This window comes from Mus caroli, unplaced genomic scaffold, assembly GCF_978045245.1.
Source record: "Mus caroli unplaced genomic scaffold, Mus_caroli_1 scaffold_2, whole genome shotgun sequence".
Classification (NCBI taxonomy): domain Eukaryota; kingdom Metazoa; phylum Chordata; class Mammalia; order Rodentia; family Muridae; genus Mus; species Mus caroli.
In genome coordinates, this window is record NW_028227257.1 from 124266822 (window position 1) to 124294708 (window position 27887).

Consider the following 27887-nt stretch of genomic DNA (forward strand, 5'->3'; position numbering starts at 1 on the left):
TCATATCTTTGGAGACAATATCTTGTCTTAGCTTCATCATTCTAGGTTTCTCTGTGTCTGACCTCAGTGAGAAGATCACTGTCCTCCTACATGCGTTCCTGTTGCCATGGTGTTCTGTGTTGCCTCAAGCCTACAGCAATGGAGCCAGCTAACCACTGACTTAAACTCTGTCGAACTGCCGAGGAAAATAAATTCCAGCATTTGAGTTTTCTTGTCTTTTGCTGTATACATAAAAACTGACCAGAATAGTCTAAGAAAAGTAGTATAGTTTAACAAATATCAAGACTCTGAAAAATATATGTCATACATATGGTTCCTAAACATGAATTTTTGCAGGATTGTGATTTTCACTGATGTGAGAACCCAGCGTATTTTTGGAGATGCCACCTGGGCATAGAGTACTGGGTTCCACTAAGACTTGGATGACCATAATGATGGAGAAAGCAAGCTAGTATATAGAGGTCCTCCATATTCTCTGCTTTAGTTTCCGCCTCCAGGTTCTTGCCTTGCTTTTCTGTTTTGTTTCCTTTGATGATGGATTATAACCAGGAAGCCCTATTAATGTATTCCTTCCCAAGTTGCCATTGGACAATGTTTATCACAGAAACAGGAAGCCAGAACAGATGAAATGCTAATGAAAGTCACAAACGGAAAGGAGTGTTTAAAAATATTCATTAGAATATATGTGTGTGTGTGTGTGTGTGTGTATATATATATATATATATATATATATAATTTTTGTGGAACATTTATTCCACAAAAATTTATAAATCTAAATGTCCATTAAATTAGTAGTGCATGCCTTGTTTCATTCTGTTGCTGTGATGAACCACATGGAACAAAAGCAAGCTATAAAAAGGGTTTACACTTCTAGGTTTCAGTTCATCAAGAGATGTCAGGGAAAAACTCAAAACAGGATCTTAAAACAGAAATTGTAAAGAGATGGTACTTTCTGGCTTGCTTCCTACATCATTCAAGTTCAGGATTATAAAAGTAATTTTTATTCAGCAGTTGTAATTGTCATCTTGTAGGTTTACTGCTGAATAAGTTAATTCCTTCTAGTTCTTTCTGGACTCATTTGGTTGATTGAACTCAGTTCTTCTGTTTCAAACTTCTCTCCAAGCTGACTGATTCAATCTGGCTTATATCATCTTGTCACTGAATTGCTCTACTTGGCCACAATCTAACTTTGGCAATTTGTTTTAATCTTCTGGATCCTTCTTATTCTCTGGTTTCAACCACCTCTACTGACCAGCACTACATAAACTGCACAAACTGAACAGAACTGAATGGAATTACATGAACTCAGCTGAACTCAACTGTATTCAACTGAATTGCTCTGAACTGCACTGAACTGAACTCAACTGAACTACATTGCATTGTCTCAACTAAAATGAAGTGCACTCCCTGAACTGCCTTCTACCCTTGACTCACTCTGCACTGCTCTTAAGTAGTCTCTTTTTTCTGTCTATTCTCATGAGAGTTGGGCATATCCTATTTCAGACTCATTCTGTCAGTTTTATCATTTGGCACTTTGTTGGTCTGTCAATTAGAGGTCACTTTCAACATGGCTGGTTCCTTCTACAAACTAACTTTACCTTCATAGTTTGGGATTATAGGTGTGTACTAAGGGTATACCTGCATTCCAGCCAGATCAAACTGTAATCTAGGGTGTGTCTGCATTCTGGCCAGATCATATCTTTGGATATACTCCCTTGCCAGAGCAGCAGTGTCACTGGATTAAAATTCCTGTACACGATCATGATTGGTTGGTCTTCTTATAGAGCCCAGAACCACAGGCATGGTATTTATATATATTAAAAATAAAGAAAATTTTCATGGAAATGCCCGCAGGTACATCTATCTGATCTAGGCAGTTTATTAAGAGAGGCTTACTCTCAGATGTATGTACTTGCATCAAGTTGACATTTCAATTCAGTTAGGACAGTGAATTTTTCTGTCATTCTGTAATCTGTATGTGTGTGTGTGTGTATATATATATACACACATAAATATCATGTATTATTTTATATTATTATATATTAGTGTAGAAGAAATAAACCCATGTAAATGGTAGCATATATAACAAGTATATGGACACATTTACTAGCTGCCATGAAGTGATTCAAACAGATCAATCAATTGGTTTGGACAGAACATGTGAAGTTTAAAATTTCTAATGCTTCATCTGCAAATCAGATCATTGTTTTCATCAATCAAATTTGAAAATATTGAATTTGTTCGGTAAGATTATAATTTATAACTATTACATAACCAGACCAGTTTCTCAGAGAAAAGTAGTTTCTAAAATGGGAGGAAAGTTTGAGTAGATCATTTTAGAGTTTTTGAGATAAGATCGAGGATGTGAAAGCAACGTAGAAGAAAAGTAACACACAGAGAATCTGAAAGGTGAAAATAGGTGGATACACATCAAATAATGTTTTTCATATTAATTTTTCTCAGAACTGTATCTAGACAAGGAAAACCTTTTTACTTCCTTTTTGTGCTCTTTTCAGTAATGTCCTAGTTTAAAACCAGTAGTGAAATATTTATAAACTGATCTCATTTGGATTGGCATTACCCACTGTGAGGTTGTGTTGGTTTTGTTTTGTTTTGTTTTGTTTTGTTTTGTTTTGTTTTGTTTTGTTTTGTTTTGTTTTGGTATCATCCACAATCATACAATTATTCAATATATCTAAGAAGAAAAACTTTTTCAAGTGATACTACCTACAACTCATTTTTACCATTCAATTTTTAATAAGTTCTCTTCTTTCTCTGGAAATCTGAAAATCTGGATATATTACCTATTTTTTAGGATTTGACATGTATGCTCTTAATTATCTTTTACAATGGCATTGCATGTTAGTGTTTCTGTCCTTTTTCTGATAGGTATTAGAACTATTTGACTTCAAAGTCTCTTCAAGTTTTATAAATTCTCCCAGGAATGCAGTTGCTGACAATGAGGCATAGTAAAGTAAAAATGGCTAAGGCAGAATGAGTGTACTACAATGTTGTAACATGCAGTACAAATATGTTAATTTGGATTTCCCACAATAAAACAAAATAAGCTTTAAAAAAAGCAATTGTCTTAGGATTTGGTGGCAACTTGGGTCAATAAGCGCAACTCTTCTATGGAGAAAATTGGTCTGTGTTCAATTTAGATTTATAGATCATGTTTCTAGACTGAGAAAAGCAAAGTCATTGTTTGAACTATCCATTTTGTCAATATTTATGCCAGCTTATATTAAGTAATTAACTTTAACCAAACAGCTTAATTCTTTTATTCCAGGAGTTTATTTCCTTATATTTCATTCTAAGACAATAAGCGAACAAACAAATGTGATTTTACTAATATGCTTTGCAACACAGGATATAATAAAATATTATATACATGTTATTTGGACCCTTTTAAGAGCTTTATATAAGTTAAATAGGTATGTAATTGGATTTAATGAATTATAACCAGAATTTTATAGACATTTATTACTTCCCTTAAGTGGAAGGCAATTAGATATTAATTTTTGAAAAGTTTATTCATTACTTTTTGCTAATTTTTGTTGATCTTATATTCCATGTTAACATTTACTGTTCTTTTTTATCTTCTTTTTTTGCTATTACTATAGGAACAAATATTTATTCTGCTACTGTAGCTAATGTGCTTGTGACTGGCTATCCACTACCAACAGGAGAGTCTCAGTAATACTTTAGAAGTATATGTAAATGTCTGTTTTCCTTATCTGCTATTTATATTATATGTTATCTGACAAGAGAGTTGTTTAAGAAACAGGGGAAATGCAGAGAAGACTAAGTGCAGCAAAATTATGGTGTACATTTTCACTATTTAGGTTGGATATTTCTCTACATTAGAGAAACAAGTTTTAGGGTTTTTTTTTTAACTAGAAAAATGAAGGAATTTTATCACAAAAGTTGTATATAATAAATGAAGCCAATGCATATCCTCTTAATAAAAAACACTTGAAGATTAACAAAAGTTAGGAATTCTTGAGAAATGAATTTTAAAAGGGAATCATGGATTGTTTGATAAAGAACCTTTACAACCTGTTCTTGGAAAACATTGTTCAGAAGTCTCTTGTAGTCATAGCTGACAATTTAAAACTAGTTATTATTAGTGCATTTTATTGATCCTTTTAAAGATTTTTCTCTTATTTTACATGTACGTATATGAGTGTTATGCCTGCATGTATGTTTGTGCAGCACAACATACAAATGGGTAGGATTCCAGTTCTCATTTGCTGGTTATCTTTTGGATTTTGAGCAATTTTAGGATGTTGTCTGTCTTAATGCTAGCATCTCTTAGATATTAACAAAGTGTGCTTGCTAAAGGTTATCTTTCCAGTTGACTTCCTGATGTTTGGTTTTACACTGTTCCAGCAGTCTGAACTTTTGCAAAAGGATACTTCTTCCATTTTCTCTCTAATATTTCATCTCCTGGAATATATCTGGAATTCCACCACATGCATGTGTGTGTGTGTGTTTTTGTTTATTTTAAAATTTCTGAGATTATCGTGTCTTTGTCCTTTCGCCATTTTTCTTTCATGTCTATTCATCCTCAATCTTTTTCATGTTTTACTGTATTTTATTTGATTATTTCATGAAGGCATATAACATGTTTTGGTCAATTTCTCTCATTTCCTTCCATCCAATTTCTTTCCATCCCTTCCTTCTTCTCCCTGCCAAGATCAGACTCATTCAAGACAGATTTCGTTAACACTGGAAAAGAAAGTTGAAAGAGATAGAAAGAGATGGATACTCTATATTCAAGTTTTCTAAGAAAAACTTTCAAATTGACCTTTGCCTTTTTTTTCTATCACTGAGTATGATATGGTTGTTTTCTCCTTCTTTTCCTCACTTTTATATATAATAATTGAGGTTAAGAGGTTGGTGAGTGCTCTATGGCCAGTGGACACAAAAAAGTACCTGGACATGGATCATTACAGGACCAATGAAAGTTTTCATCAAGACTCCACCACATTATCTTGTCATCTGACTGGAGATTCAATTTAATGTATATTATTATTATAAATTTATCTAATAACAGTACAATAAAGTATAGAATAATGTCATATACATTGGCTTTTTTTTTGTATTTCTCTAAAATGACCACAATATTTAAAATACTACAATTTTATTAAATTGAAGCAATGTATATAAACAAAAGTGTAACGTTTTCTTCTTAAAATTACTAGGTTATTACTAAGATATATTTTAATTACCTAATATTTCCTAATGATGTTGAAATAATAAGTTAGATCTTCATAAAACAAGATGTATTAAAATGTGGCTATTTAAAATTAAATTATTACATCTTGGGCACGAACTCAGCAGAGGGTCCCAAGGTCTCCAGAGGACTCTCCATGGTGAAGGCCCCCTAGCACACCCAGGATCTTGAGATCACTGATGAGTGGAAACCAACACATGTTCCAAAAAGAAAAAACAAACAAACAAACAAACAAACAAACAAACAAAAAAACAGAGGCTTGTGCTAGCAGGAACAAGGACAAAGAAAACCAGCCCAACCAACAGCTGGGGTTCATTCCTGTCAGCACCAGCCCCACACCATCTTGGGAACAAACTAGGCAGGCCCTAGAGTACCTAGGATCACTGAGATCAGTCTACTCAGGAGAGCGCTTAGGCGGCTTACAGAATTACATTAAAACACAATCAAACAGATGATAGAATTGAAGAAAACCATCCAAGATCTAAAAATGGAAGTAGAAACAATGAAGAAAACCCAAAGGGAGACAACTCTGGAGATAGAAACCCTAGGAAAGAAATCAGGAACCATAGATGCAAGTATCAGCAACAGAATACAAGAGATAAAAGAGAGGATCTCAGATGCAGAAGATTCCATAGAGAACATGGACACAACAGTCAAAGAAAATGCAAAATGCAAAAAGATCTTAACCCAAAACATCCAGGAAAACCAGGACACAATGAGAAGACCAAACCTATGGACAATAGAAGTAGATGAGAATGAAGATTTTCTACTTAAAGGGCCAGTAAATATCTTCAACAAAATTATAGAAGAAAACTTTCCTAACTTAAAGAAAGAGATGCCCATGAACATACAAGAAGCCTACAGAACTCCAAATACACTGGACCAGAAAAGAAATTCTTCCCGACACATAATAATCAGAAAAACAAAAGCACTAAATAAAGATAGAATATTAAAAGCAGTAAGGGGAAAAGATCAAGTAACATATAAAGGCACCTATTAGAATTACACCAGACTTCTCACCAGAGACTATGAAAGCCAGAAGATCCTGGACAGATGTTATACAGACCCTAAGAGAACACAAATGCCAACCCAGGCTACTATACCCAGCCAAACTCTCAATTTCCATAGATAGAGAAACCAAAGTATTCCATGACAAAACCAAATCCACACAATATCTTTCAACAAATCCAGCCCTTCAGAGGATAATAATTGGGAAACACCAACACAAGGACAGAAACTATGCCCTAGAAAAAGCAAGAAAGTAATTCTTCAACAAACCTAAAAGAAGACAGCCACAAGGACCAAATCCAACTCTAACAACAAACATAACAGGAAGCAACAATTACTTTTACTTAATATCTCTTAAAATCAATTGACTGAATACCCAAATTAAAAAAAAATAGACTAAAAGACTAACTACATAAACACGACCCAACATTTTACTGCTTACAGGAAACTTACCTCAGGGGAAATAACAGATGCTACCTCAGAGTAAAAAGCTGGAAACAATTTTCCAAGCAAACAGTCTGAAAATAAAGCTTGCGTAGCCATTCTAATATAGAATAAAATCGACCAAAATCCAACCCAAAGTTATCAAAAAAGACAAGGAGGGGCACTTCATACTCATCAGAGGTAAAATCTCTCATGATAAACTTTCAAATCTGAATATCTATGCTACAAATTCAAGGGCACCCACATTCATTAAAGAAACTATAGTAAAGCTCATAGCACACATTGTACCTCACACAATAATAGTCGGAGACTTCAACGCCCCATTGTCATCAATGGACAGATCCTGGAAACAGAAACTAAACAGAGACACACTGAAAGTAACAGAAGTTATGAAACAAATGGATTTAACAGATATCTACAGAAGATTCTATCCTAAAACAAAAAGATATAATTTCTTCTCAGCACCTCATGGCACCTTCTCCAAAAATTGACCATGTAATTGGTAACAAAACAGGCCTTAATAGATACAAAAATATTGAAATTAACCCACGCATCTTATCAGATCACAATGGACCAAGGCTGATCTTCAATAACAACATAAATAATAGAAAGCCAACATTCACATGGAAGCTGAAAAACACTCTACTCAATGATAACTTGGTCATGGATGAAATAAAGAAAAAAATTAAAGACTTTTCAGAGTTTAATGAAAATGAAGCCACAACATACCCAAAATTATGGGACACAATGAAAGCAGTCCTAAAAGGAAAACTCATGGCTCTGAGTGCCTCCAAAAAGAAACTAGAGAGAGCATACACTAGCAGTCTGATAGCATACCTAAAAGCTCTAGAACAAAAGGAAGCAAATTCACCCAATAGGAATAAATGGAAGAAAATAATCAAACACATGGGGTTGAAATTAACCAAGTGGAAACAAAAAGAACTATTCAAAGAATCAGCCAAACCAGGAGCTGGTTCTTTGAGAAAATCAACAAGATAGAGAAAAGCCAGACTAACTAGAGGGTACAGGGACAGTATCCTAATTAACAAAATCAGAAATGAAAAAGGAGACATAACAACAGAACTGAGGAAATCCAAAACATCATGAGAACCTACTACAAAAGTCTTTACTCAACAAAACTAAAAAACCTGAATGAAATGAACATCTTTCTAGACAGATACCAGGTACCAAATTTAAAATCAGGATCAGATTAATGACCTAAACAGTCCCATATCCCCTAAAGAAATAGAAGCATTCCTTAATAGTCTCCCAACTAAAAAAAGCCCAGGACCAGATGGGTTTAGTGCAGAGTTCTATCAGACCTTCAAAGAAGACCTAATTCCAACTCTCTTCAAACTATTCCACAAAATAGAAGCAGAAGTTACTCTACCCAATTCATTCTATGAAGCCACAATTACTCTGATACCTAAACCACATAAAGACCCAACAAACAATGAAAACTTCAGACCAAATTTCACTTATGAATATCGGTGCAAAAAAATACTCCATAAAATTCTCACTAATCAAACCCAAGAACACATCAAAACAATCATCCATAATGACAAAATAGGCTTTATTCCAGCGATGCAGAGAAGGTTTAATATATGGAAATCCATCAATGTAATTCACTATATAAACAAACTCAAAGACAAAAAAAAAATGATCATCTCTTTAGATGCTGAGAAAGAATTTGACAAAAACACCCAGTCATGATAAAAGTCTTGGAAAGATCAGGAATTCAAGGCCCATACCTAAACATAATAAAAGCAATATACAGCAATCCAGTAGCTAATGTGAAGCTAAATGAAGAGAAACTGGAAACAACCCCACTAAAATCAGGGACTAGATAAGGCTGCCCACTCTCTCCCTACCTATTCAATATAGTACCATCAAAATTCCAACTCAATTCTTCACTGAGTTAGAAAGGGAAATTTGCAAATTAATCTGGAATAACAAAAAAACTAGGATAGCAAAATCTATTCTCAATGATAAAAGAACCTCTGGTGGAATCACCATGCCTAAACTCAAGCTGTACTAGAGAACAATTGTGATAAAAACTCCATTGAACTGGTACAGTGACAGACAGGCAGATCAAAGGAATAGAACTGAAGAACCAGAAACGAATCCACACACCTATGGCCACTTGATCTTTGACAAGGGAGCTAAAAACATCCAGTGCAAAAAAGACAGCATTTTCAAGAAATGGTGCTGGCACAACTGGTGGTTAGCATGTAGAAGAATGCGAATTGATCCATTCTTATCAACTTATACAGAGCTCTAGTTTAAGTGGATCAAGGAACTCCACATAAAACCAGAGTCACCGAAACTTAAGGCAGAGAAAGTAGGGAAAACTTCGAAGATATGAGCACAGGGGAAACACCAATGGCTTGTGCTGTAAGATCAAGAATTGACAAATGGGACCTCATAAAATTACAAAGGACACTGTCAATAAGACCAAAAGGCAATCAATAGATTGGGAAAAGCTCTTTAACCAATCCTAAATCAAATAGGGGACAAATATCCAATATATACAAAGAACTTAAGAAGATGGATTCCAGAAAATTAAGTAACCCTATTAAAAAATGTTGTACAGAACTAAAAGAATTCTCAACTGAGGAAAAGCAAAGAGCAGAGAAGCACTTGAAAAAATGTTCAATATCCTTAATCATCAGGGAAATTCAAATCAAAACAACCCTGAGATTCCACCTCACACCAGTCAGAATGGCTAGGATCAAAAATTCAGGTGACAGCAGATTCTGGCAAGGATGTAGAGAAAGAGGAACACTCCTCCATTGTTGGTGGAATTGCAAGCTGGTACAACCACTCTGGAAATCAGTCTGGCAGATCCTCAGAAAATTGGACATAGTTCTACTAGAAGATCTAGCAATGCCTCTCCTGGGCATATACCCAGATTATGTTATAACCTGTAATAAGGACACATGCTCCATTATGTTCATAGCAGCCTTATTTATAATAGCCCGAACCTGGAATGAACCCAGATGTCTCTCAACAGAGGAATGGATACAGAAAATGTGGTTGATACATTTTAACAACGGAGAACTACTCAGCTGTTAAAAACAATGAATTCATGAAATTCTTAGGCAAATGGATAAATCTGGAGGATATCATCCTCACTGAGGTAACCCAATCACAAAAGAACACACATGATATGCACTCACTGATAAGTGGATATTAGCCCAGAAACTTAGAATACCCAAGATACAATTTGCAAAACATGTGAAACTCAAGAAGAAGGAAGACCAAAGTGTGGATACTTCACTCCTTTTAAGAACGGGGAACAAAATACCCATGGAAGGAGTTACAGAGATAAAGTTCAGAGCTGAGATGGAAGGAAGAACCTACCAGAGACTACTCCATCTTGGGATCCATCCCATATACAATCACCAAACCCAGACTCTATTGCATATGCCAGAAATATTTTGCTGACAGTACCCTGATATAGCTCTCTCATGTGAGGTTATGCCAGTTCCTGGCAAATACAGAAGTGGATGCTCACAGTCATCTATTGGATGGAACACAGGGCCCCTAATGAAGGACCTAGAAAAAGTACCCAAGGAGCTAAAAGGGTTTGCAACCCTATATAAGGAACAACAATATGAACTAACCAGTATCCCCCAGAGCTCTGTCTCTAGTTGCATATGTGGCAGCGGATGGCCTAGTCGACCATCAGTGGGAGGAGAGGCCCTTGGTCTTGGGAAGATCATATGCCCCTGTACAGGAGAATGCCAGGGCCAGGAAGCAGGAGTGAGTGGGTTGGGGAACAGGGCAGGGGGGAGGGTTTGGGGGCTTTGGGGATAGCATTTGAAATGTAAATGAAGAAAATATGTATTAAAATGAAATTATTAAATTAAATAAAATTACTATTGCATAAAACAAAATTTATTCTATTCTTTCTTCTATTTTAGCTATCATTGCACTGATTAAGTATAAAAGAAAAATTAAATACTTTAAAACATAAAGACACACGTGGAGTAGAAGTTTATTCAATTTAACTTATTTAGTGAGTTAATAATTCACAAGTCTCAGTAGTCCCTAAAACCAATCAGATTTACCATAGGGTTACATTACAAGAAGAACTGCCTGAGAGATACTCCAATATGTCATTGTACCATTTAGGACACTGGTGGTTTGTTATCTATGTATGATCTTCTTTAGAATTCCTCTGGTAAAACTAAAGATTAGTCCACCAGAGACAAGTAATGTGGACTTAATTTGTATGTGATAATTGGAATCCCCAATGTGACTATATTTGGGCATGGAGACTTTAAAGAGATCATTAAGATTGAATAATATAACAAGAGTAAAACCTTGATCTGATCTGATAGGATTAGTGTCCTTATAAATGAATATCCACCAGAGCCACATGCATGCATAGAAAAGCTATACATTTATGTAGTGAGAAGGCAGCTATCTGTGAGTCACAGGGTACTGTCTTAGGACTACCTTGATTTACACTTCCAGCCTCTGAAAGTACGCTAAATGATTTTTTTTAACCCATGCAGTCTGTATTTTCTTGTACAGCAGCATTGGAAGACTACATGTATAAGTAAATGTGTTTTCTCTTCGCAACTTGCTGTGTCTTTTACCTCTAGGTTAGCGTTCATGCCACTGAGTTCCTACTTAAAGATTGTTTTATCTCTTTGAAAACTGCTCTGATTGTCTCATGCTCAGTGGTACATAATTTCATTCAGGTCAGGAAATTTTATTAGGGATAGAAACTCTAACGTGTAGCTGTGATATGTCATTGGGCAAAAATGTGTGCCTAGCACTTCCAAATCAAGTGAACATTCAGTCCTGTCTACAGTGATGATAGAGGAAACGAGTTCCTCTGTAAATCTGAGAAGGTTCTTAAGATAAGTCACCTCTACATAGGGAAGATGGGGAAGTCAATAATGGGACTCAGGAGGCCATGTTTAACTGGGATTCTAATGAACAAGAACTTTATTTTCATGTTACTTAAATGAACACATCTCATATTTCGTCATCAGTGAATTTTGGATTGCTTAGTATGGTGAATACTTAGTCATCAGAGAATGGCACTACTTGAGAAGGATTAGGGGGTGTCGCTTTGTTCAAAGAAGTGTGACCCTAGAGGTGGGCTTTGATTTTAAAGACCCCAGTATGGTCCAGTGTTGATTTCTTCCTTCTGCTAGGGAAACCAAATGTAGACCTCTAAAATATTTCTCCAGCACCATATCTGCCTGTGTATCACTGTGTTCTCTACTATAATTGTCATGAACTATACCTCTGAAATGGTAACTAAGCCTCAACTAAATGTTTTCCTTTATAAAGGTTGTGTTGATCATGGCAGCTCTTCACAGCCATATAACACTGACTAGGACAGTTGGTACCTGGTGTGGGGTACTGCTGTGATAGGCTTGGCCATTCTGCTTACTGGCAAAATGTGAACTTTGCGACTTTGGATTAGGAAAGTAGTTGAATGATTTAACCAGAGCTTAATGAACCATACTAGTAGAAGCAAAGAAGACAGTGTTTCTGAGCAAAGAGTAATGTATCATAAACTGTCTCAAGAGGTTTCAGAGGAGAATAATATTCATTAGCAGCTTAGAGATTATTCTTGTGATACTTTGTTGAAAAACGTGGGTGTTTTCTCTCCTTGTCCAAAATATCTTTCTGAGGCTAAATTGAAGAGTTTTGGATTAATGGTGTTAGTAGAAAACATTTCAAGATAATCTCATATAGATTCTGTTGAGTGACTGTTTGTGGTCACTCTTATGTACATCTCTCATCAAAAGGAGTAAGCCAAGTAAAGAAAAATACATAATGTATACCTTGAGAAGAAAAGGAGCATCAGGAAATGTAATATTGGAGCCATGGCCACAGCTCGTGGGAATAAAATGCTTAAAGAAAAGTCTGATGCTAAATGGCACAAAGGGAATGATTTCCTCAGGAAAGACCCACCTTGCTAAGCTTCCCACTTGTGAAAAGGAATTCAAGAAAAATACAAGCAGTGAAGGAAACCATCCACAAAACAAAGCTGATAACAAATTTACATATTGAACAAGAGCAGTAAGTGCCAGCGCCATCAAGCAGCAGAACTTGGCGGTTTTGGCCATATGGATCTGGCTTTAGATTCAAGAATAAAAGAAAAGCTCATGGAATCTTCCTCCACAGCTAAGGAAATCTGCTGAAGCCGGGCATTTGTCAGTTGTGTTCAATCGTAGAGGCTCAGAGAGACCATGACTCAAAGCTGTGAAGGTGAACCCTGGATTTTGTTGAAGACCCCAATATGTTGGAGAAGCCTCATTGTATGATACTTGCAAAGGACAGCTGCTAACAGGAAGTGGAAGCCAGTGCAGAAGAGGGAAGCATACTGTAGTAGAAAAGTTGAAAGGAGCTGGAGATCTGCAGAGCACGTTGACATCAGGCATGGAGGTGCAGAGTTTGGATTTTTTTCCCTGCTGGTGCTGATTTTATTTATTCTTTCTTTGGTCCAGTATTTTCTCAGTATGCTTCTTTTCCTCACTTTTGGAATGGTAATGCATACTCTGCTCTATTATATGCTGAAAGTATGTGATCTTTTTATTTTTATATTATCTGGGGTTACATTAAAGAGGTGGTCATGAGTCTCAGAATAGACTTTGGAATTTTAAGCAGTGTTGAGACTGTTGTACACTATGGAGTTTTTGAAGTTGGACTGAATGCATTTTCACATTATGATATGGCTACAAGTCTATGGGGGCCAAGGGATGCAATGTGTTCATCTGAATAAAAATGTCTCCAATAGGCTCATATATTTGAATGTTTATCATCAGGGAGTAATACTGAGAAGGATTTAGAGGTATGGTCTTCTTGGAGTAAGCATGGTCTTGTGGGAGGAAGTATGTCACTGGGGGTGAGCTTTGAAGTTTCAAAAGTCCAAGCCAGGCCCAGTGTCTCTCTCTTTATGCTGCCTGCAGATCTCAATACAGAAATCTCATCTACTTCTCCAGTACTGCCCACCTGCTGTGATGTTTTTCAACATGATAATAAAAGACCAAGCTGCTGAAACTCTAAGCAGTCCTGGGGTAAAGGCTTTCTCTTTTTTTTTTTTTTAATATTTTTATTACATATTTTCCTCAATTACATTTCCAATACTATCCCAAAAGTCCCCCATAGCGCCCCCCACTTCCCTACCCACCCATTCCCATTCTTTTGGCCCTGGCATTCCCCTATATTGGGGCATATAAAGTTTGCAAGTCCAATGGGCCTCTCTTTCCATTGATGGCCGACTAGGCCATCTTTCGATACATATGCAGCTAGAGACAAGAGCTCCAGGGTTCTGGTTAGTACATCATGTTGTTCCAACAATAGGGTTGCAGATCCCTTTAGCTCCTTGGGTACTTTCTCTAGCTTCTCCATTGGGAGCCCTGTGATACATCCAATAGCTGACTGTGAACATCCACTCCTGTGTTTGCTAGGCCCCGGCATCGTCTCACAAGAGACAGCTATATTTGGGTCCTTTCAGCAAGATCTTACTAGTGTATGCAATGGTGTCAGCGTTTAGAAGCTGATTATGGGACGGATCCCTGGATACAGCAGTCTCTAAATGGTCCATCCTTTCATCACAGCTACGAACTTTGTCTCTGTAACTCCTTCCCTGGGTGTTTTGTTCCCAATTCTAAGAAGGTGCACAATGTCCACACTTTGGTCTTCATTCTTCTTGAGTTTCATGCGTTTATCAAATTGTATCTTATATCTTGGGTATCCTAAGTTTTGGGCTAATATCCACTTATCAATGAATACATATTGTGTGAGATCTTTTGTGATTGTGTTACTTCACTCAAGATGATGCCCTCCAGGTCCATCCATTTGGCTAGGAATTTCATAAATTTATTCTTTTTAATAGCTGAGTAGTACTCCATTGTGTAAATGTACCATAATTTCTGTATCCATTCCTCTGTTGAGGGACATCTGGGTTCTTTCCAGCTTCTGGCTATTATAAATAGGGCTGCTATGAACATAGTGGAGCATGTGTCCTTTTTACCGGTTGGGACATCTTCTGGATATATGCCCAGGAGAGGTATTGCTGGATCCTCCGGTAGTACTATGTCCAATTTTCTGAGGAACCGCCAGACTGATTTCCAGAGTGGTTGTACAAGCTTGCAATCCCACCAACAATGGAGGAGTGTTCCACTTTCTCCACATCCTCGCCAGCATCTGCTGTCACCTGAATTTTTGATCTTAGCCATTCTGACTGGTGTGAGGTGGAATCTCAGGGTTGTTTTGATTTGCATTTCCCTGATGATTAAGGATGTTGAACATTTTTTCAGGTGCTTCTCTGCCATTCGGTATTCCTCAGGTGAGAATTCTTTGTTCAGTTCTGAGCCCCATTTTTTAATGGGGTTATTTGACTTTCTGGAGTCCACCTTCTTGAGTTCTTTATATATATTGGATATTAGTCCCTTATCTGATTTAGGATAGGTGAAGATCCTTTCCCAATCTGTTGGTGGTTTTTTTGTCTTATTGATGGTGTCTTTAGCCTTGCAGAAGCTTTGTAGTTTCATGAGGTCCCACTTGTCAATTCTCGATCTTACAGCACAAGCCATTACTGTTCGATTCAGGAATTTTTCCCCTGTGCCCATATCTTCAAGGCTTTTCCCCACTTTCTCCTCCATAAGTTTCAGTGTCTCTGGTTTTATGTGAAGTTCCTTGATCCACTTAGACTTGACCTTAGTACAAGGAGATAGGAATGGATCGATTTGCATTCTTCTACATGTTAACAACCAGTTGTGCCAGCACCATTTGTTGAAAATGCTGTCTTTCTTCCACTGGATGTTTTTAGCTCCCTTGTCGAAGATCAAGTGACCATAGGTGTGTGGATTCATTTCTGGGTCTTCAATTCTATTCCATTGGTCTATTTGTCTGTCACTATACCAGTACCATGCAGTTTTTATCACAATTGCTCTGTAGTAGAGCTTTAGGTCCGGCATGGTGATTCCACCAGAGGTTCTTTTATCCTTGAGGAGAGTTTTTGCTATCCTAGGTTTTTTGTTATTCCAGATGAATTTGCAGATTGCACTTTCTAATTCGTTGAAGAATTGATTTGGAATTTTGATGGGGATTGCATTGAATCTGTAGATTGCTTTTGGCAAGATAGCCATTTTTACAATGTTGATCCTGCCAATCCATGAGCATGGGAGATCTTTCCATCTTCTGAGATCTTCTAGAATTTCTTTCTTCAGAGACTTGAAGTTTTTATTATACAGATCTTTCACTTCCTTAGTTAGAGTCACGCCAAGATATTTTATATTATTTGTGACTATTGAGAAGGGTGTTGTTTCCCTAATTTCTTTCTCAGCCTGTTTATTCTTTGTGTAGAGAAAGGCCATTGATTTGTTTGAGTTAACTTTATATCCAGCTACTTCACCGAAGCTGTTTATCAGGCTTAGGAGTTCTCTGGTGGAATTTTTAGGGTCACTTATATATACTATCATATCATCTGCAAAAAGTGATATTTTGACTTCATCTTTTCCAATTTGTATCCCTTTGATCTCCTTTTGTTGTCGAATTGCTCTGGCTAGGACTTCAAGTACAATGTTGAATAGGTATGGAGAAAGTGGACAGCCTTGTCTAGTCCCTGATTTTAGAGGGATTGCTTCAAGCTTCTGACCATTTACTTTGATGTTGGCTACTGGTTTGCTGTAGATTGCTTTTATCATGTTTAGGTATGGGCCTTGAATTCCTGATCTTTCCAAGACTTTTATCATGAATGGGTGTTGGATCTTGTCAAATGCTTTTTCCGCATCTAAGGAGATGACCATGTGGTTTTTGTCTTTGAGTTTGTTTATATACTGGATTACGTTGATGGATTTCCGTATATTGAACCATCCCTGCATCCCTGGGATGAAACCTACTTGGTCAGGATGGATGATTGTTTTGATGTGTTCTTGGATTCGGTTAGCAAGAACTTTATTGAGGATTTTTGCATCAATATTCATAAGGGATATTGGTCTGAAGTTTTCTATCTTTGTTGGGTCTTTTTGTGGTTTAGGTATCAGAGTAATTGTGGCTTCATAGAATGAGTTGGGTAGAGTACCTTCTGTTTCTATTTTGTGGAATAGTTTGTGAAGAACTGGGATTAGATCTTCTTTGAAGGTCTGATAGAACTCTGCACTAAACCCATCTGGTCCTGGGCTTTTTTTAGTTGGGAGACTATTAATGACTGCTTCTATTTCTTTGGGGGATATAGGGCTGTTTAGATCATTAACCTGATCTTGATTCAGCTTTGGTACCTGGTATCTGTCTAGGAACTTTTCCATTTCATCCAGGTTCTCCAGTTTTGTTGAGTATAGCCTTTGGTAGAAGGATCTGATGGTGTTTTGGATGTCTTCAGGATCTGTTGTTATGTCTCCTTTTTCATTTCTGATTTTGTTAATTAGGATGCTTTCCCTGTGCCCTCTAGTGAGTCTGGCTAAGGTTTTATCTATCTTGTTGATTTTCTCAAAGAACCAGCTCCTTGATTGGTTGATTCTTTGAATAGTTTTTCTTGTTTCCACTTGGTTGATTTCACCCCTGAGTTTGATTATTTCCTGCCGTCTACTCCTCTTGGGTGAATTTGCTTCCTTTTGTTCTAGTGCTTTTAGGTGTGTTGTCAAGCTGCTAATGTGTGCTCTCTCTAGTTTCCTTTTGGAGGCACTCAGAGCTATGAGTTTTCCTCTTAGAAATGCTTTCATTGCGTCCCATAAGTTTGGGTATGTTGTGGCTTCATTTTCATTGAACTCTAAAAAGTCCTTAATTTCTTTCTTTATTCCTTCCTTGACCAAGGTATCATTGAGAAGAGTGTTGTTCAGTTTCCACGTGAAGGTTGGCTTTCTATTATTTATTTTGTTATTGAAGATCAGCCTTAGTCCATGTTGATCTGATAGGATGCATGGGACAATTTCAATATTTTTATATCTGTTGAGGCCTGCTTTGTGACCAATTATGTGGTCAATTTTGGAGAAGGTACCATGAGGTGCTGAGAAGAAGGTATATCCTTTTGTTTTAGGATAGAATGTTCTGTAGATATCTGCCAGATCCATTTGATTCATAATTTCTCTTAGTTTCACTGTGTCCCTGTTTAGTTTCTGTTTCCATGATCTGTCCATTGGTGAAAGTGGTGTGTTGAAGTCTCCCACTATTATTGTATGAGGTGCAATGTGTGCTTTGAGCTTTACTAAAGTTTCTTTAATGAATGTGGCTGCCTTTGTATTTGGAGCATAGATATTCAGGATTGATAGTTCCTCTTGGAGGATTTTACCTTTGATGAGTATGAAGTGTCCCTCCCTGTCTTTTTTAATGACTTTGGGTTGGAAGTCAATCTTATCAGATATTAGAATGGCTACTCCAGCTTGTTTCTTCATGCCATTTGCTTGGAAAATTGTTTTCCAGCCTTTCATTCTGAGGTAGTGTCTATCCTTTTCTCTGAGATGAGTTTCCTGTAAGCAGCAAAATGTTGGGTCTTGTTTGTGTAGCCAGTTTGTTAGTCTATGTCTTTTTATCGGGGAGTTGAGTCCATTGATATTAAGAGATATTAAGGAAAAGTAATTGTTGTTTCCTGTTATTTTTGGTGTTAAAGTTGGCATTTTGTTCTTGTGGCTGTCTTCTTTTAGGTTTGTTGAGGGATTACCTTCTTGTTGTTTCTAGGGCGTGGTTCCTGTCCTTGTATTGGTTTTTTTCTGTTATTATCCTTTGAAGGGCTGGATTCGTGGAGAGATAATGTGTGAATTTGGTTTTGTCGTGGAATACTTTGGTTTCTCCATCTATGTTAATTGAGAGTTTGGCTGGGTATAGTAGCCTGGGCTGGAATTTGTGTTCTTTTAGTGTCTGTATAACATCCGTCCAGGATCTTCTGGCTTTCATAGTCTCTGGTGAAAAGTCTGGTGTAATTCTGATAGGCTTGCCTTTATATGTTACTTGGCCTTTTTCTCTTACTGCTTTTAGTATTCTATCTTTATTTAGAGCATTTGTTGCTCTGATTATTATGTGTCGGGAGGTATTTCTTTTCTGGTCCAGTCTATTTGGAGTTCTGTAGGCTTCTTGTATGTTCATGGGCATCTCTTTCTTTAGATTTGGGAAGTTTTCTTCTATAATTTTGTTGAAGATGTTTGCTGGTCCTTTGAGTTGAAAATCTTCATTCTCATCCACTCCTATTATCCGTAGGTTTGGTCTTCTCATTATGTCCTGTATTTCTTGGATGTTTTGAGTTAGGATCTTTTTGCATTTTACATTTTCCTTGATTGTTGTGCCGATGTTCTCTATGGAATCTTCTGCACCTGAGATTCTCTCTTCCATCTCTTGTATTCTGTTGCTGATGCTCGTATCTATGGTTCCAGATTTCTTTCCTAGGGTTTCTATCTCCAGTGTTGCCTCATTTTGGGTTTTCTTTATTGTGTCTACTTCCCTTTTTAGGTCTAGTATGGTTTTGTTCATTTCCATCATCTGTTTGGATGTGTTTTCCTGTTTTTCTGTAAGGACTTCTACCTGTTTGATTATGTTATCATGTTTTTCTTTAAGGATTTGTAACTCTTTAGCAGTGTTCTCCTGCAATTCTTTAAGGGATTTTTGTGCTTCCTCTTTATTGTCTTCTGCCTTTTTATCAGTGTTCTCCTGCATTTCTTTAAGTGTGTTATTAAAGTCCTTCTTGAAGTCCTCTATCATCATCAGGAGATATGCTTTTAAATCCGTGTCTAGCTTTTCCGGTGTGTTGGGGTGCCCTGGACTGGGCGAAGTGGGGGTGCTGGGTTCTGATGATGGTGAGTGGTCTTGGTTCCTGTTAGTAAGATTATTACGTTTACCTTTCGCCATCTGGTAATCTCTGGGGTTAGTTGTTATCGTTGTCACTATTTAAAGATTGGAGCAGAAGCTGTGTTCCACTCACCAGCAGTCTCTAAATCCTGCGGCGGGGGTCGTGGGTAGCTGACGGTACCCCGGTGCTGGTCCAGCCGGAAGAGGCCTGTGGTCCTACTCAGGCCGTTTTTCTGCTTCCCTAACTAATGCAGTCTCTGGTCCCGCGTGCAATTGGATTGGAGCAGAAGCTGTGTTCCACTCTCCAGAAGTCTTAAGATCCTGTGGTGGGTGTTGTGGGTAGCTGGTGAGTGTCAGCTGACCCTGCGCCCCAGCTGCCCAGGTGCTTTTCTGACCGGAAGAGGGTTGTGGCCCTATGTAGGCTGGATTTCTCTCTCCCCAACCAGAGCAGTCTCAGGTCCCGCGTGATTGGACTGGAGCAGAAGCTGTGTTCCATTCACCAGCAGTCCCAAAATCCTGCGGCGGGGGTCTTGGGTAGCTGGCGGGTGTCAGGCAACCCTGTGCTCCCGCTACCCTGGCGCTGATCCTGCCGGGTGAGGCCTGTAGCCCTACTCAGGCCGGTTACTGCTTCCCTAACTAATGCAGTCTCAGGTCCCGCGCAATTGGATTGGAGCAGAAGCTGTGTTCCACTCACCAGCAGTCCCAAAATCCTGCGGCGGGGGTCGTGGGTAGCTGGCGGGTGTCAGGCAACCCTGCGCGCCCGCTTCCCTGGTGCTGATCCGGCCGGGTGAGGCCTGTGGCCCTACTCAGGCCGGTTTCTGCTTCCCTAACTAATGCAGTCTCAGGTCCCGCGCAATTGGATTGGAGCAGAAGCTGTGTTCCACTCACCAGCAGTCCCAAAATCCTGCGGCGGGGGTCGTGGGTAGCTGGCGGGTGTCAGGCAACCCTGCGCTCCCGCTACCCCGGCGCTGATCCAGCCGGATGAGGCCTGTGGTCCTACTCAGGCCGGTTTCTGTTTCCCTAACTAATGCAGTCTCAGGTGCCGCGCAATTGGATTGGAGCAAAAGCTGTGCTCCACTCACCAGAAGTCTTAAGATCCTGTGGCGGGTGTTGTGGGTAGCTGGCGAGTGTCAGCTGACCCTGAGCCCCAACTGCCCAGGTGCCGGAAGAGGGTTGTGGCCCTATGTAGGCCGGATTTCTCTCTCCCCAACCAGAGCAGTCTCAGGTCCCGCGTGATTGGACTGGAGCAGAAGCTGTGTTCCACTCACCAGCAGTCCCAAAATCCTGCGGCGGGGGTCGTGGGTAGCTGGCGGGTGTCAGGCAACCCTGAGCTCCTGCTACCCTGGCGCTGATCAGGCCGGGTGAGGCCTGTGGCCCTACTCAGGCCTGTTTCTGCTTCCCTAACTAATGCAGTCTCAGGTCCCGCGCAATTGGATTGGAGCAGAAGCTGTGTTCCACTCACCAGCAGTCCCAAAATCCTGCGGCAGGGTTCGTGGGTAGCTGGCGGGTGTCAGGCAACCCTGCGCTCCCGCTACCCCGGCGCTGATCCAGCCGGATGAGGCCTGTGGTCCTACTCCAAGGCTTTCTCTTATAAGAGTCATCTTGGTTATGATTCATCTTCAAAGCAGTAGGATACTGACCAGGACACCGAGCTTCACATTCTCATTTTAAAAGAAAATTCCAGTTACACAGATATTATTACTTGCTTAATTGATGATACTAGAGAAGTTTGCTTTATCTAGCTTTCCCAGGCTTAGAATTTTGCCCTAAACTCATCCACCAACTCGGGAAACTTTCCATTCTTCCATACTTATGTTCTTTGAGACTATAGTATTTTTATGCTTTATCTAATGAAAAGAGGTTGTGTAGTATGCAAAGCTGTCAGATTTCATATGGTATTGGAATCCAACTGTTTTTGTTTCTCCAATATAATATTTACTACCATTACACACTTTAAATAGAATAAAATATTTGGTGAAAGAAGGTGAAGTTATGATGTTGACTTGAAATTTAAGAAAGGAAACCAATCACTTCTTCTTACTGAATTGTAAAAGGTCAGTTAGCAGAGAGACAAAGCCCCGCAGAAACATACTTTCAGTGTAGCAGGGCTTCTGCTGGCACTGGGTAACCAGGTTAATAAACTCTCCTAAGCAGCTCTATTGTCATTTACATTTCTAAAAGGGCATGTTAAATCACATCTTTTATTTAAGAGTAAAATGTAATTATTGGGAAATTGTTGGAACCAGAGAAATAAGATTATAAAGGAAAAAAATAATAGTGGTAAATTAGACCCAGAAAACTATAGCAAGCATTTTCTTCTAATATCCAGAGTTTAAAAAGTGTGAGGCTATGATACTACTTTGAGAACGTAATGTGTGAGCAGAAGAACCAGTACCAAATAATGGGTGTTCTATATTTGGGAACATAATCAGGACAAAATTGCAAGACGGCGAGTTTTGAGCTTTCACGGCTACTTCAACAAGATGTAAAAATGACGGCTTCCTGCTCTGATGCTGAGTGAATGGGTGAGAGCTGACAGTTCATCCAGCTTTGCTCATGTGCAATCAATAGGCAAGGCACCTTATATGACAGCTCTTCATTTAGTTTAATTTAGTGTAACTCACATGTATTAATATCCCAGTAGGCTCCCTGGTGTCCCATTCCTGGTACTGTGTATGTCTCATTTTCTCTGTATGGGATTCCCTTGTGAAATATTTGGGAACTCTATCATAGAAAGCATCAGTAAAAGAAAGATATTGTTTGGGGAGGAGTTTTTTGTTTTTTTTTAATGTATGGTGGACTAGGTAATCTGCCACCCTACAAAAGTGAAACAAACATGTAGATCCATTCAGTTGCTGCCTTGTTTCTTTAAACATTCATAAGAGCATATTTTACTAAAAAATAAGATAATAAAGTAGACTAGTAGCATTTCTATTTTTCATACTTAGACTCCGTTGATATTTATTAAGTTCATATTGAATATAATTCACAATGTTATATATTTTAGTAGTCCAAGTCATTTTTAAGACATTTCTAATTTTATACAACCATTATTTTAAAAAGGACTGTGGTCTTTAAGGAGTTATGTATATTTACCTGTATTTGATATTGTATAACATGTTAATACTTGGAATTTTTTTTAGTATTTATTTATTTATTTATTTATTTATTTATTTATTTATAATTAGGTATTTTCTTCATTTACTTTTCCAATGCTACCCCAAATGTCCCCCTAACCCTCTCCGCCACCCCACCCCCTTACTTCTTGGCCCTGGCGTTCCCCTGTACTGAGCCATATAAAGTTTGCAAAACCAATGGGCCTCTTTTCCCACTGATGGCCGACTAGACCATCTTCTGATTCATTTGCAGCTAGAGACACAAGCTCCAGGGGCGGGGGGTGGGGGTGGGGTACTGGTTAGTTCATATTGTTGTTCCACCTATAGGATTGCAGATCCCTTTAACTCCTTGGGTACTTTCTCTAGCTCCTCAATTGCGGGCTCCATGATCCATCTAATAGCTGACTGTGAGCATCCAGTTCTGTGTTTGCTAGGCCCCAGCATAGCCTCGCAAAAAACAGCTATATCAGGGTCCTTTCAGCAAATTCTTGCTGGTGTATGCAATGGTGTCAGCGTTTGGAGGCTGATTATGGGATGGATCCCCAGTTATGGCAGTCTCTAGATGGTCCATCCTTTTGTCTCAGCTCCAATCTTTGTCTCTGTAAAAAAATTGGACATAGTACTACCGGAGGATCCCACAATACCTCTCCTGGGCATATATCCAGAAGATGTTCCAACCGGTAAGAAGGACACATGCTCAACTATGTTCATAGCAGCCTTATTTGAAATAGCCAGAAGCTGGAAAGAACCCAGATGCCCCTCAACAGAGGAATGGATACAGAAAATGTGGTACATTTACACAATGGAGTACTACTCAGCTATTAAAAAGAATGAATTTATGAAATTCCTAGGCAAATGGATGGACCTGGAGGGCATCATCCTGAGTGAGGTAACCCAATCACCAAAGAACTCACACAGTATGTACTCACTGATAAGTGGATGTTAGCCCAAAACTTAGGATACCCAAGATATAAGATACAATTTGCTAAAGGCATGAAACTCAAGAAGAACGAAGACCAAAGTGTGGACACTTTGCCCCTTAGAATTGGGAAGAAAACACCCATGGGAGGAATACTTGGAATTTTAAAAATTCATTCAAGTATAACAATGAAAAAATATATTGAAATTTAAACCACTTTTGTTTCACCATTATGGAGGCGTGTATATTCCTGAACAGAAATAATTAGTGCTTGAGAAACTGAGGAGTTTTCTATTTATTTGTATTGAGGGACACAGACATGTTTAAAGTAGTTTTTGAGATTATAACATAATTAGGTAATTTCCTATTTTCCTTTCTTCTATTTAAACCATCCTATTTATCCATTCTTGCTCTTTTCAAGTTCGTAGTCCTTTAAAATTTACTGTTATTTCCATATATATTAGACATATGTATATACGTAATATATATGTTTAATCTGCTTCGTCCATATAATGTATTAGTATATTTTTAGGACTGTCCATTTGATATTAGTTAACCAATTGGTGTGCCCTTCCCTGAGGAAGGTTATTTTTCTCTCTCAGCATTTATTTAGTTATAGTTCTTTGTGTAGGGTTGATGTCCCCTACACAGCCTTCCTCATTGGCATGTATGCTTTTACTCTATACATTTGATTGCATCATGTTAACTTTATTATTTATTTTTAAATCTAACCTGCATCATAGTTCTTCAGTGATACCTTCTTAGGTATACCTTGTGTGGTTTTGGTTTGGTCCTATATTTTTCTAAAGTTGAGCTCAGTAAAATATGTTTATATTTTCTGTATTTGAGCCCTGGGATCAGCTTCTTATATAAAGGCTATTTTTTTATATTTTAATGGAGAACAGTACTTTAGAAGCTTAAGTCCAATGTCAGTTATTTCACTGTGACATATGTCCCCCATATTGGGCAGTAAAAGGGGCAATAACGGCAAAATTTTTGTTTAAAGTGAAAATTATATTTATTACACCACACACACCCTTCTCTGTATGTGTGTGTGTGTGTGTGTGTGTGTGTGTGTGTGTGTGTGTGTGTATGAACTTGTCAGCATGCAATGTACATGTGTGGAGGACAAAAAAATGGAGTTTCTGAAATTCTATGGGTATTAGGAATGAAGCTCGAGCTTGGGACAAGTGCTTTAACACTCTGAATCTTCTTTACGTTGTTTTCATGCATGTTTTATTTTTTTCCTTCATTCTTAACATCCCAAAATCTTTTCTGTGCCAATAAATTCAAGTCTATTCCTTACTTTCTCTTCTATCAGAGTCTTTCTGCCTTTCTGGTATCGTCTTTGATCTATGTGTAGTCGTGTTTATGCAGGTTGATGGGTCTAGACCTAGTTTCATTCTTCTATGTGTAGCCACCCAGGTTGACTTGCACATTGTTAAGGACAGTCCTTTTCCTAGTGCTCACTTTTAGTTTTGTTGCCAAAAATCAAGTATAAAAAAAGGTATGTGGGAGCTATGCCACGGTCTTGAATTTTCTTCAGTTGATCAATGTGATTCATTTTGTTAACATCCAAACCATGTTGTTACTGTTACTATAACTGTACAGCAACTTGAAATTTGTATGGGGAAATCTCCATCTTTTATTAATAAGGATTATTTGGGCCACTCTGGTGATTGAAGATTGTTTAATTTCTGTTGAAAATTGTGTTGGGATTTTGATGGGGATTGTGTGACATCCTTGAATTGCTTCTCTTAGGATAGCTACTTTTGTATTATTTTTTCATTTTCTCACACATATACATGTATTCTTTTAAGGCTCTATTAAAGTTGTTTAGTGTTTTTAAGTTTTTATTAAATTATCGAGTTATGACCTTATTAATATATTTTCACCAATTTCTAAGTTACTCATTTTTTAAAGCTGTTGTTTTCGTGTCTTCAGTTTTCCTACCCATAAGCAGCAAAAATATAATCTCCCATGAACTTTATATAAAAATTTGTCTGCTTACAGTAACTTTATTCTACTTCAAATTCATTCTGTAAGTTTTATATTTGAAAAGAATTAAGGATTATACTTGGTTTCTTTATGAATGTATTATAGCATCCTAAAGATCATTTCCTAAAAATTATTTATTTTCCCTGTTTGCTTATTTCTAATACAGTTTATTACCCAATGAATATAGATGTTGAACAGTCTTTGTGTGTTTTTCTTAGAGATAGTCTCCTTAGAATAATTTGTGTTCAAAATTTTCTGTTATTCCAATAGGATTATTGAATTCTGGCATAGTTTATATAGTTAAGTAGAGTTTCTTCATCACATATATGGTTAGTAATATTTCCTTATTTATAAATTATCAATTAATCATATGAAAAAAATCATATAAAAATTTAAAAGATGCTGCAATATAATTTATTTAATTTATTTTCATTGATGGTGTCCCAGGCATTATATGGATATTTAACAACACATTCATAATTATGAATAAAAGGAGCTTCAGTAAGATTTATTTTGAAACATTTTCCATGTTTTTTTTATACTTACTACATTTTTAGTTGAGTTTTGTGTTGTGTCCCGCCAGCAGTTCACATGTCTGGGTTCTGTTCTGGGAAGGCATTTTGGAATCTGGAAGAGAAGAGGGAGCTAGGTGGTGTGAGAGAAATATGAAACCAAGCCAGTCATTCTCATCAAGGTTCAATTTTAATGTCAGCAAACAGGCTTTATAAAGAAGAGGGGAGGCCCGTTCCTGGCCATGCAAAGTTTCTTTGAAGTAGATAGGTCAGCCTTTTAGTGGGAACTTGTGAAGACTGCAGTTCCATGCTATCTCAGGAAAGTCTTGGAAGAGAACAGGTTCCTCAGGTAGGTTGGGCCTTGGGCAGGTGGCACATCAAAGGAGCAGCACAGCAGGTGGCTCTGCTTAAGTGGTGGATGGTCACAGCCAGCCTTGCTAGGAGGAAGGAGGTAACATTTCCCCCCTTTAAATAATATTAAACAAAACTGAACTGAGGCAAAGAATTTATTTATGTTCTATAATTCTGTCTGAATTCTTAGGGTCCAATGAAGAAACCTGTCTCTGGGAATCCTTAACTTTTCTCATGGTAAACCCTTATTTGGATAAGACTGTCTTTTCTGTTCTAGTAATTTCTTTGTTGAATTTCTACTGAATTTCACGTTGGAACTCTGGTGAAGACTTAACTATATTAGGATTTGATTTTAAAAAGCACTATAATAAGATAACACTAAAGGAGAGCAAGTGGATTCTCCTCTGCATTCTTGGATGACAGGTGAGGAACAGGAAGGAGGGGATGACTGGCTCTGAAGTACAAGTACAAATACAATTAGCATTTTAGGGTGGGAGGCAGTGAAGGGCTTACCCTTCTAATGGTATGGTCTCCAACCTCTCTTGCTAGACTGGAAGGAGGTAACAGTTTTGCTTATTTGAATTATGGATTGGAAGCCATTTTCCACACAGGGATAACTACTTGTTCTAGTATCATTATTTAAAGTTTTTAAATTTGAATTTTAAAACATCTTTTTCAGAAACAAACAATATATTTGTGTGAGTATATTTGTTTCTTTTTAATTTTCAATTGTAATTAATTGAACATAAGATTAATATAAGGTTAGGGACTTATAAATTAAAGTTGAGAATAGTATATTAAAAATGCATTTCATACTCCTAAGTCACAGAAAATCCTATCTTGGAAAAATGGTATTTTACAGAACATCATTGGTGGTTCAATTTTATGATCATTGGCCGATGAGTTCATTGCTACTGAGCAACATAGCAAGTATATTAATTAATTGTCTCATTGCTGGAATAAAATATCCTGAAAAAAGAACTTACAGGACAAAGGGGTTATGTTGGCTCACATAACCAACCTTTATTTTAGCTTAATCAATCATGGTGGGGATATCACAGCTACAGAAACATGAGAAAATAGGTGATGTTGTTTTGTCGACAGTATGCAGAGGGAAATGGATGCTATTTCTCATTACATTGTTTCTTACTTATTTGGTCCAAAACCCAAACCCATGTAAGGATGCCAACTTAGTTAAGGTTAATTTGAGTATGTAAATTATTATAATCTATATAATTCCTCATAGATATCTCCATAAGCTTGTATCATAATTCATTTTAGATCCCGTTATACTGATACCCATTATTTAATATCATAGAAAGAAAGTAGTCTAGAACATGTCACTAGCCCAGGACAACATGGATATTCAAAATTCAAGGGCCAAGGGTGCATATCAGTAATATATTCCTTATTAGGCATAACTTTGACTCTAAATTTATCACTAGAACCAAAAGTGTAATGAATTTTAAAGCTTGTTGCTTCTTTACAATTGTGATGTAAAAGGTTTCCAAAGTTGAAAGCCATTTATTACTGGACATTATTTGCTAATT